This window comes from Halyomorpha halys, unplaced genomic scaffold, assembly GCF_000696795.3.
Source record: "Halyomorpha halys isolate HHAL.00 unplaced genomic scaffold, Hhal_1.1 Scaffold1066.1, whole genome shotgun sequence".
Classification (NCBI taxonomy): domain Eukaryota; kingdom Metazoa; phylum Arthropoda; class Insecta; order Hemiptera; family Pentatomidae; genus Halyomorpha; species Halyomorpha halys.
The window spans coordinates 590,844-601,857 of record NW_027105978.1 but is presented as its reverse complement, the minus strand read 5'-3'; positions in this window follow the sequence as shown (position 1 = coordinate 601,857).

Sequence of the window (11,014 nt, the reverse complement as noted above, 5' to 3'; positions counted from 1 at the left end):
TTTTCGTTGTATTTTATAGTTTTAATGCAAATCTCTGATTTATTCTTTAAATTTTAAATCATATTATCAATCGAAATTAATCAAAAATCATTGTGAAAGAAAATATCATAACGTTATTGTGTTATTCTGTTTCATAATTTTAGTGTTGAATTAAATTGAAAAAGTCTCTTTTTTAACAATTTTTATTTTTCTATATTAAACCAATAGATAACACAGTTTGTCAAATATCATCTACCAAGGAGATTTTCTATCATTAATCTACACCTTATTGTACAGTTTTTATTTAGTTATGTTAATTTTTAATTAAACTTTGTTATTAAAAATTGACTGTTAATCAAAACATACAAAAATAACTTATTCCAACAATTACTATTCAACACTTAAGATTAAATTTGTTTCTATCAATTAATATTCACTTAAATAGTTTTGTCTATATGATTTTAAAACGGAACACCTGTCCACTAAATGAAGCATGTTTTCATACCCTTAACTATTACACATTTCACATCGATTGGTGTAGATGTATAATTCAGAACTGAAAAAGTCAGTGAAATTTCACCAATTATGGCCTAGTGCTCAAAAATAATACAAAGATGGGAGTGATGGAAATAAAAGTTCCATAAGCGTAAAAGTATGCCATGACATCAAAACAACAGAATGTTATGGAAGAACTGGTTCTGCGATTCATTAACGTAGCTTTGAAGTCAAAGGCACACGGCGTTGCTATTCGAGTTAAGATCTCATGTTTATTGCTAATGATATATTTACTTTACCAGGGAACCTGTTGATTATTTAAGGATATTACAAGAGTTTTGTTTAATTTTGTTTTGTTTTTTAAAGGAAGAGGGTGAAGTTAAGAAAAAAACAGGGTGTTACCCTAATATGGTCTATGGATTCGTAGGTAGGCCATATTAGGACACACTTTATTTCTTTATTTTTTCGAGCACATATTTCATTTTAACAATGCTATTTTGTTTGCAATTGATTGTTTATTAACTTTTTTTAATGTTTCTTTCTGTGCAAATGGTTACTCTACCAGTTAAGAAAAGAGGAAATGGATAGGACAACTAAAATGTTCATTGAATGCGATGAAAGAAAGAATGTCATCCTACAAAGCAGCTGAGTTTTCCAGGGTCCCTAGGCGTACTCTGTGGAGACACAATTTACTTCCAACAATACCCAAGTTGAAACTGGGTAGGAGGGCAAGTTCTACCTGAGTCTGACGAAATGGAACTAGTGTGCAGGATCCACAGGCTTGATGTGGGGATGCCATTGACCTCCAAGTGTCTGAGGAGGTCAGTTTTCACTTTTGTATACATGAAGGGCTTAAAGCATCAAGCTTCATGTCTCAAACTAATAACTACCTATAAATAATAACTTGTAGGAATGACAGCCGACTTGACGGGGTTTATGTGTGTCCAGAATGTGAAGGGTACCCTTCTAAATTTATTAATACGATATTACTACTTATTGTAAAAAAAAAATTGAATCGTTTTGAAATCTAATTTTGATTTTTCCTCGGTAGAAACAATTAAGTTGACTGGATATGCCATATTTGGGACCCCTGGTATTGATAATCGTTTGCCCGAAATTCCTCCTAAACTTCTTTCTGTAATGATTTCCTAATTTTATTTTGAAATTGAATAGATTACCCTAGATTTAAGTAAAATTTTAGGCCAATTGATTGGATTTTGAGTGGACTACAGCTGTTTAAACCTTATTAGCTTGTACTTTATTATGAACCAGCGACCAGGTGTTCCAAGTCCAAAGCCTTACCCACTGAACTACCCTAATCCTAATATATAATAATACTAATAGTTTTTGTTATCATGAGTAAATTGATTGTTTCGTATTGACATAATAATTTTTAATCAACGAAACTATCTATAACAATTTTTTTAAATAAGTATTTCCTCAAATAATTATTCTGAGCTATGAAACTGAAGCAATTATATAAAAAAATATATATTATATTATATATTTTAACAAAATGACAAAATCGTCGTTTTACTGCCTTCAAAACTGCTTGACGGAATTGTACAATGCTTTACTAATTAATAGCACTTCAATTAATTGGAAGCAGGTTTGGATTTAATCTCGCCCCACCTGTCGAGTAGCGAATTGAAATCTCTCTCCCATTTCCGTCTCCATTTCATGGTTTGCCTGTTCACTCCTCGACCAATCTGTTCATTCTTTGTCTTCATCGACCATTTGTCTTGTTAAAGCCATCGATTAGTGTTTGATATCATTTCCTTTAAAGTGGCATTATAAAATAGGGGACTGATGCATAGAATCCCTCTTATAAAATTAAAGTGCCAATCGATTGTAGGAAGATAGTTCGGGTTGTGGTCAATAAAGGTACCAAAATACTAAAAGAAAAATATTTCTTGTTAATCAACGTTCGCCCCCCCCCCCTTGCAGGGCTTCGTCAGGGCTAAATGAAAAAACAAGATACAAAAATTATGGAATTGACAAAACATTTGAATAAAAAATACTTCAAAATTATGTATAATTCCTAATATTGTTATTATTCTTTCTTTTTTAGATACTTTATAAACATAACTATTGTTTTGAAATGTTTTTATATTTTAATGTTTTCTTAATTCTACAATGTTTTTATCTTGTTTTTTCATATAGCCCTGACGAAGCCCATCAAAATCGAAACGTTGGTTAACAATTTTGATACCTTTATTGACCGTCACCAGGACTACACCTACAATTTACTTTATACGGCCAACTATCTTCTCCCTATAATGTAAATAATTTTAAAAAATAGTTTCTACCACACTTGAAACATAAACACAATTCTGGCAGTCCTAAAACTTTTACTAATTAGCTAATTAATCTAATAAAGTAAAGAATAAGGTTCTTTTTCTCAAATATAACTACTAAACGGTGCATCCTAGCCTAACAGTTATGGCACAAGACATTAATGAGTATCATAACATATTAACACGGCTAAGTAGTGTTTAGTAAAAAAAAACCGAAATTTATTTTTAAATTTTATTAAAACTGAGTTTAATATTATTATATATTTATTTGTTAATGGAACTATACCCGTACAGAGTTAGCCTGCACAATACATAGCTACATATATCAATGTTGTAACTAACAAACAATACACCCAAACTGAGATATCTATATTCCTCACAGTTACCTACATTCAACAACAAAAACCTCAGAACATACTAACAATATAAAAGAAACAAAAATTGTACATCCTATTGAGAAGTATCTAGCTCTAAATATAACATTTTGGGTTTCATAAATAAATAACAGCTTAAGGTCCAATCGTATTGATACTGACAGAAATTCATAAAAATAATTTGAGCTAGTATTGTTTGATTTCAGTATGTATTGGAATCGGTTCTATTGATACGTGGAGTAGTTCGATAAAAAGTGATAACAATCCTTCATTACCGTTGCATCTGAAGCTAGACAAAGCTTCTCTCTCTCATTCTCACGCTATGGGACAGTTGATCTTTAGATATCTTTGAGGAGCGTAAGCTTCAATGAAAACCTCACCGTACCACGGATTGTAGATGTATTTTCGTAATAACGGGAGGTTTTTACTCTTAAAGAATTTTCTGTAGCTTCAGATTTCCATTATTCTGATATTGATACTTACCGGATCATTGAATAATATCGGTCAAAACTGAAATATAATACTTACATGTATATCCAAATTTGATGCTGAAACGCATTTCTCCCTGTCCTAAAACGTTTACCAAGCAGCTAATTATTAATCAAGTAATGAATTAGAAATTTTTGTTCGAACAAGTCTTTCTTTTGGTTTTTTACCTATAAGTCCTAAACGTTAGATTCTAGTGAAGAAACTATTATATACAAATTAATGAATAATTAAATATGCGTTAAATATGACTCATAAAGTAATGATTTGGTCAAGGTATTAAGCAATAAAATTCTTAGTACCTAATACAAATATTATAACTTACTGGCCTGTACAAATAATTTACATGGTATATTAGTCATTAAATAATGTGGGAATGCCTTTATTAATTATAGGAATTTTATTATAAAAAGTAGTAATAAATATATGTTTCATTGTTATAAGTTATTACAATTACATAAAACTTGATCCATTGTCAAACATTCAAAAAGCATTTATTAGCCTTTTCAGATATGTATTTTTATTTTTAAACATACAAAGTAGTGCTTAAAAATGCGGTAAAACGGAGAGATATGTAGAAAAGTAAAACCTTAAATGTTGGTGGGTATTAAATATTTTTTTGTTAATTACAAAGGTTTATTGTAGGACTAATAATTTTTTATTCGAAGTTTTTATTCGATTGACGAGAGACGAATACATTTTTATTCGAATAAAAATACGACTAAACAATCCGAATACTTCTTTAATCGAATATTTAAAATACTATTTCAATCGAATAAAAATTAGTCGAATACAAAATTAGTCGAATACATATTATTCGAATAAAAATTTTATTTATTTTTTTTAAATTCACTTATTTTTTTACCACCTTCCATTTCTAATGTATGAGGATTCTATTTCACATATTCAGATGAGTACAAAATAAAAATGCTTTCGATTTTAAGAATCCATATCGATTTATTTTCAAATCTAATACATAAGGGCCAATTTTTGGGTTTTTGGATATGCAGATTATGAAAATGCTATCTATTTTAACATAGCGTATCGATTTAGTTTAACTTTCTTGATTTCTTTACATGTTACGGTCCCTTTATACGTTCTGAGAAATGCAGAATATGAAAAATATATCGATTTTCAGATCGCGTATCGATTTATTTTTACCTTTCTGATTTCTAACATGTTAGGGTCCCTTTATACGCTTTGAGGAATGCAGAATATGAAAATGATATCGATTTTAAGATCTCGTATCGAGTTACTTTTACTTTTCCGATTTCTAACATGTTAGGGTCCCTTTATACGTTTTGAGGAATGCAGAATATGAAAATGATATCGATTTTGTGATCGCTCATCGATTTATATGAACTTTTCTGATTTCTAACATGTTAGGGTCTCTTTATATATCTTTTGAGATATGTAGAATATGAAAATGCTATCGATTTTAAGATTGCCTATCAATTTATTTGAACTTTATTGATTTCCAACATGTTAGGGTCTCTTTATATGTTTCAATATATGCTAAAAATGAAAATGCTATTGATTTTATGATCGTGTATCGATTTAATTATAGCGTTCGATTTATTTTAACTTTCTTGATCCCAAACATGTTAGGGTCACTTTATATATTTTGAGATATGTAGAATATGAAAATACTATCGATTTTAAGATCGCGTATAGATTTATTTTAACTAAGATAAGAAATATGCATATCTCAAAACATAAAGAGGCCCTAAAATGTTAGAAATCAGAAAAGTTAAAATAAATCGATAGTATTTTCATATTCTAGCTATCTCAAAACATAAAGGTACCCTAACATGTTCGAAATCAAGAAAGTTTAAATAAATTGATAGGCAATCTTAAAATCGAAAGCATTTTCTTATTCTACATAACTCAACATATATAAAGAGACCCTAATATGTTAGAAAACAAGAAAGTTAAAATTTAATCGATACGCGGTCTTAAAATCGATAGCATTTTCGTATTCTACATATCCCGAAACATATAAAGGGACCTTAACATGTTATAAATCAGAAAAGTTAAAATAAATCGATAGTATTTTCATATTTCACATATCCCAAAACATACAAAGAGATTCTTATATGTTAGAAATCAGAAAAGTTAAAATTGATCTATACGCCATCAGAAAATATATCTATGTATAGCTGTAAGACAAAAAATGTCGTCTTTACAAATACAAACGTATTCGGACGGTTAATCATTTAATTTTTTCGAATAAGAGATTATTTTTCTATAAAATGGACGAATATAAAAGTATTAAAATGGTTATTCGATTTGTTTTGCCCAAATAATTGATTATTCGTGTAAAATAATGACGAATGAAAAAGTATTCGGATAGTTAATCATATGTTTTGTACGAATAATTGGTTATTCGAGTAGAAAATTCACGAATAAAAAAGTATTCGTCTTTCGTCATTCAAATAATATTTGTCCAACTCCGCTTAATGGCATACGATTTCAAAAATTCATTCCTAAGCCTCACATCGTTATATTGATGCAAATTTTCAATAAAAGATCTTAAATTATCCACTTCTTTATTAATGTTTACCTTTGTAATATTCACTCATACCATGATTTAAAAAACCTACCTTGGTTCATGATTATTATCAAAACTTTTTGTTTGTTGAAGTCAATACACAACTTGAACAAGATGTTTACTGCCTTTCTGAGGGTTGTAAACCAGAAACTTTACAGAAAATATGAACCTTGATTAGGTCACTCAATGCAATTGGTGATTATGTTAAGGAGGTATGCCATGTACCATTCAGAGAGAAGTGGAATAAGTATTGGAAACATTGAAGATACCTGTAATGGAAGACAGGTATCTTATTACAGCTATGATTCAGGCAATAAATAAAGATGAGTGTAGGGAACAGATTCAGGCTTCAACTGCATGTATACTCCTTCCATAACGATATCTTAATCAAAATAAATAACTATTTGTTATTTCTTATCGAAAAAATATTTTAAACATAATTTCTGCGACTTGATATTATAACAAAATCCTATACGGTTTTATTATTTCGCTAAATAAAGTGGAACATTGTCCATGAAATAATTAAATAAATAATTTTGTGAATTAAATGAAGTAGAATCAGTTTAAATAAAATTTGCTAAGGAATAACTTGGATTGTTTTGCTCGGAAAATTCTAAAGTGAGGCTAAATGGTAAATAAATAACAAATGAATTCCTTTTACACTTTTTTGTGGAAATAACAAGCAGTGTTTATAATGTAAAGAGTATATAAAGGTTTTAGAGAATATATAAAAGTTTTATTCTCCTAATTTATTATCCACGAATAACAAAAAAAAAAATGTATTCACACGTTCATATTTTAAATATTATGTTTACCTTAAGAAAAATATTTTTTCTTTTTATTTACAACTAATAAATGTTTTAGATGTAAAAGAAATATTTATACGTATTAATAAAATTTAGAATGTTGATATAATTTAGTAATATTTTAAATAGTTATATTTATTTACATAATTTAATATTAATATTGGTCTGTGTAATAGAAAGAAAAGGATTTTTTTTATATATTAGAGAAAATTGTTTTAGAATCCTACATTTTTCTCATTTTGCTTATGGAATGTCTTATGCAGTCCAGCTTCCTGCGCCAAGTATCACGCACCTAGTATATATAATGTGTGTCAACAACATGCTGCCATAAGAAAAAAAAATAAACGTGAGACAAATATTAAAATAAAAATTTCAGGACTCGGAAAAAGAAGCAAAATCTCTTTTATTAAAATTGAATTATTTTTGTAAATTAAAATGTTTACTATAGAGTTGAAATAATAAACTATCAATGACAATGTAGGTTACATACAACTAAGAAATTTAAAATATAATTAGTAATAATTATATTTTTTTATAAAATAAAAATAATAATTTGTACTTTTTTCATTAATTATAATATTCAGTACAAAATATTATAATGAAAAATTGAATGGAATAAAGACATCTACCGGAAAACTATGCTCATATAAATGACAATGTGAAGTTTTGTAAATATATTTAAAACTAGGTCTTATTTCTTGTGGTATGTATTTTGGATAGTGTGTCACACAAGTTAGAAGGTTCGTTTATAACATAGAATAGGTATGAAAGGTGAAAAGTGAGGTATGAAGGGTGAGTCATACTCCTGTTTACTTTGGAAAAGCCATTACAAATTAAGAATACAAAATAAAGACAATAAATATATAATTAGATATTATGTAAAATATAATCCAATACTCACAATATAGCTAGCTATTTCTAATAAATCGATAACCGTAACAGAACTGAAAGGTTATTTGGATTCATTTTTTTTTTTTGGTCATTTTGTAATATTATTACATTATGCCTATTCTCTATCTTCACAAATGAGCGAGATATGGTTGAATTGAATTCTCTAATGACAGATTAAAGAAAAAAATTATGTGGATGGTAATTTCGAGCTCCAAAGATCATCTTAGAGTGACAATAGGTTTGCTTATCCTCCCCCCCCCCAAATTGCACCACCATTGGATCTTTCTCTCTTTCATTCAGACAGTATTACAAACCTCATATATTATTAAATAACTTCGAAACTTTTAGTAAAAACAAATCTAATTGTATTAACTGCGCCTTCAGCCTAAGGCCAAGCGTTATTTCACTGTTTATTGGCTGGTTGGATATTGTTTGTGGACTGTATCGAAATTAATTTCAATAAAAATAAAGCATAAGGTAACAGAAAGATAATTTATTTACAATCTAGAGGCTGGTTAAAGATGAGAGAATGTTGAATGTTAAATACTAAATATATTGTAGCTACAGGATATGAAGGTTGGCCGAAACAAAACATTAATGGTTAAGATGTGTTAATTAATTTTGATTAGGGGGCTTTGAAAACTCCAGTTTGATGAAGATAATGGGTGATGATGGTGTAAATCATATGTAGAAGGAAGGTGACTCATGCACTCATGTTCCTTTTTCTTCTCTTCCATATCCCTCCATCTACCCTCTCCTCGCTTACCAGAGGGCTCTTTGGAAATGTTTATCATCTTTCTTCACTGAATAGGAGTGAAGGAAGAATGACTGCCTTTGTCCACAGCTCGTTGGCAAGTGTATCTTTTGTTATCTCGGCCACATGGGGCACTGGTTTACAATCACGAGTAGCCATATGCTTATACCAGGGCCCTCCTTGTTTCAAGTCTTCCATTTAAACGGAACACTAATATCAAGAATTATCTGTAATCCAAAAATGTAATCTCCGAATAAAGGGCATTTAATGCAAATACCCTTTTTCCAGCTATCACCTCGATAACAAACAATTCAAACATGTATTTGTTTTAAGATTGACTTGAGTCTGTCAGCTGACATGCGTATGATCTCATCGATAATAGATTCGGAAATAATAGATATAATGAATATTCAACCGTTTAATGTATGCATTTGGTCAGTGAAAATTCAATAATATATTTAAAAAAATTACTGGAAAAATAATAAATAAAAAATGATAGGAAGAAAAAAACTCATTACAAACAATTATTTTCTGACCAGACTCTATTGATCATTATTTCAGGCTTAATAGAACTAAAAATCTTAAAGGGGAAAATCTTTATTAAAAACAACAAAGATATGCTACCCTGCTACATTGGGTTGCTAGCTACACAGCACACTTATTCTAATCTAATCAGATATATTTTTATCTTTTCTTTTTCATGATTTTCCCCCTCCTTTCTATACTTCATTAATTTTTTTTTATCCCACCTTTTTTTCACTCTTTCTACCATTTCTATCCTTTCTTCCTTCTTTTTTTTCATATTTTCTTTTTCAACCCATTGTGACTGTAAAAGAATAATTGTTACAAAGAATTGATAAAAATACTGATAGATATACAAATATAGATAAAAAAATACATAAGTAACAAATAGATTTTAAAAAATAACAAATTATGTAAAAATAATTATTAAAAATATATACAAAAATATAGAGTTATCTAGAAAATTATTATTACAAAATTAATATATCTTTTGAGCGAAAGCTAGATATTTTTATCTATTTTATTTTATTATTTCATTTCATCGATGTTATATTTAGAAAAGAGATTGTACAGTCACTGTCTATATTTCTTTATAATTTTTTTCTCGAAACTTACTCCTGGTTGTCCACTCGACTATTAATTACACTTTTCTGGCCAGAAAGGTTGTACCTAGATCGAAGAGAGTTGCTGGAAGTGGATTAGCAGTGAGGAGACACAAATGTAGCAGTGAGAATCCTCCTAAAATGAACATTTGAGTATCTACTCATACCCAAATCTTCTTTTGCTTACTTTCAGGGATTTGTGTATTTGTATTGTTTTATAAAGAATTATAGAAGTGCACTAATTACGTCTCATAATTGATCCCGTATAAACATGCAAGAACTCATAAATAGTTCTGGTCGTAAGGAACGTACCGAGCCTCTAACGTTCAAGACCCTTTTTAACGACTTTAAAATATGGTAATATTAATATTTTTTTAAACAAAAACGTTAAATTTTTATCACTCCGTCTTTAACGACTTTAAAATATAGCAATATTGTTCATTTTTATATTAAAAACAGTAAAATAATTCAGATAATGAGGGAGGCTGATTTTTTAAATTATCACTAAAACAAAAAAGAAATGTTAACTTTGTTGAATAAGGTTTCAAGTTTGTACGATTGAATAAGAAGCGAATTGTATTACATGATTATTAGATTTGTCGTGGTTAGGATGATTTATAACCAAGTAGTAATAGAAACCTGAAGCAAAGTCATAATCCAGCGAATTAAGTCATAACCCACTTAAGCTCTGAAGCAGTGATCAAAAAGCTAATTACAGCAGTAGAAACCTCCCAATTTTTAGCATTGAGTTAAATTACTTTGAGATCGGAGTTTTAACTTTCAAGATACTGTTTCTTGTCTATAATTTATTTTTTTTATATCATTCCATTCATTTGATATCGTTTTTTATAAAAATTCGATAAATTGTTCCCAACAATTAATTTTATAACCGAAATTGCACTATGTCGTATGCAAATATAATTTACATATATTTACAATACATATATCTACACATATTTGTTTGGATTTTTATTTATTTTTGGTAACTTATGTGATTATTCCAAAATACATCATATCTTTATTAAAAAAACTCCTCTATCTGTTACCCAAGGTGATATAGATATTTTTTATTTTATGTCACTTATGATACTAAATCTATTGAACTAAGTTCACCCAATTTATATGTCTTTTTTTTATTTCAAGAAGGATTTTAGTTTGATTTAAATTAGATTTATTTAATTTTTCTTTTATTTTATTTAACCCTGATTATTAGTTTTATAGTAGTTATAATGTTTAATTAATTCTTTTTTATTCCAT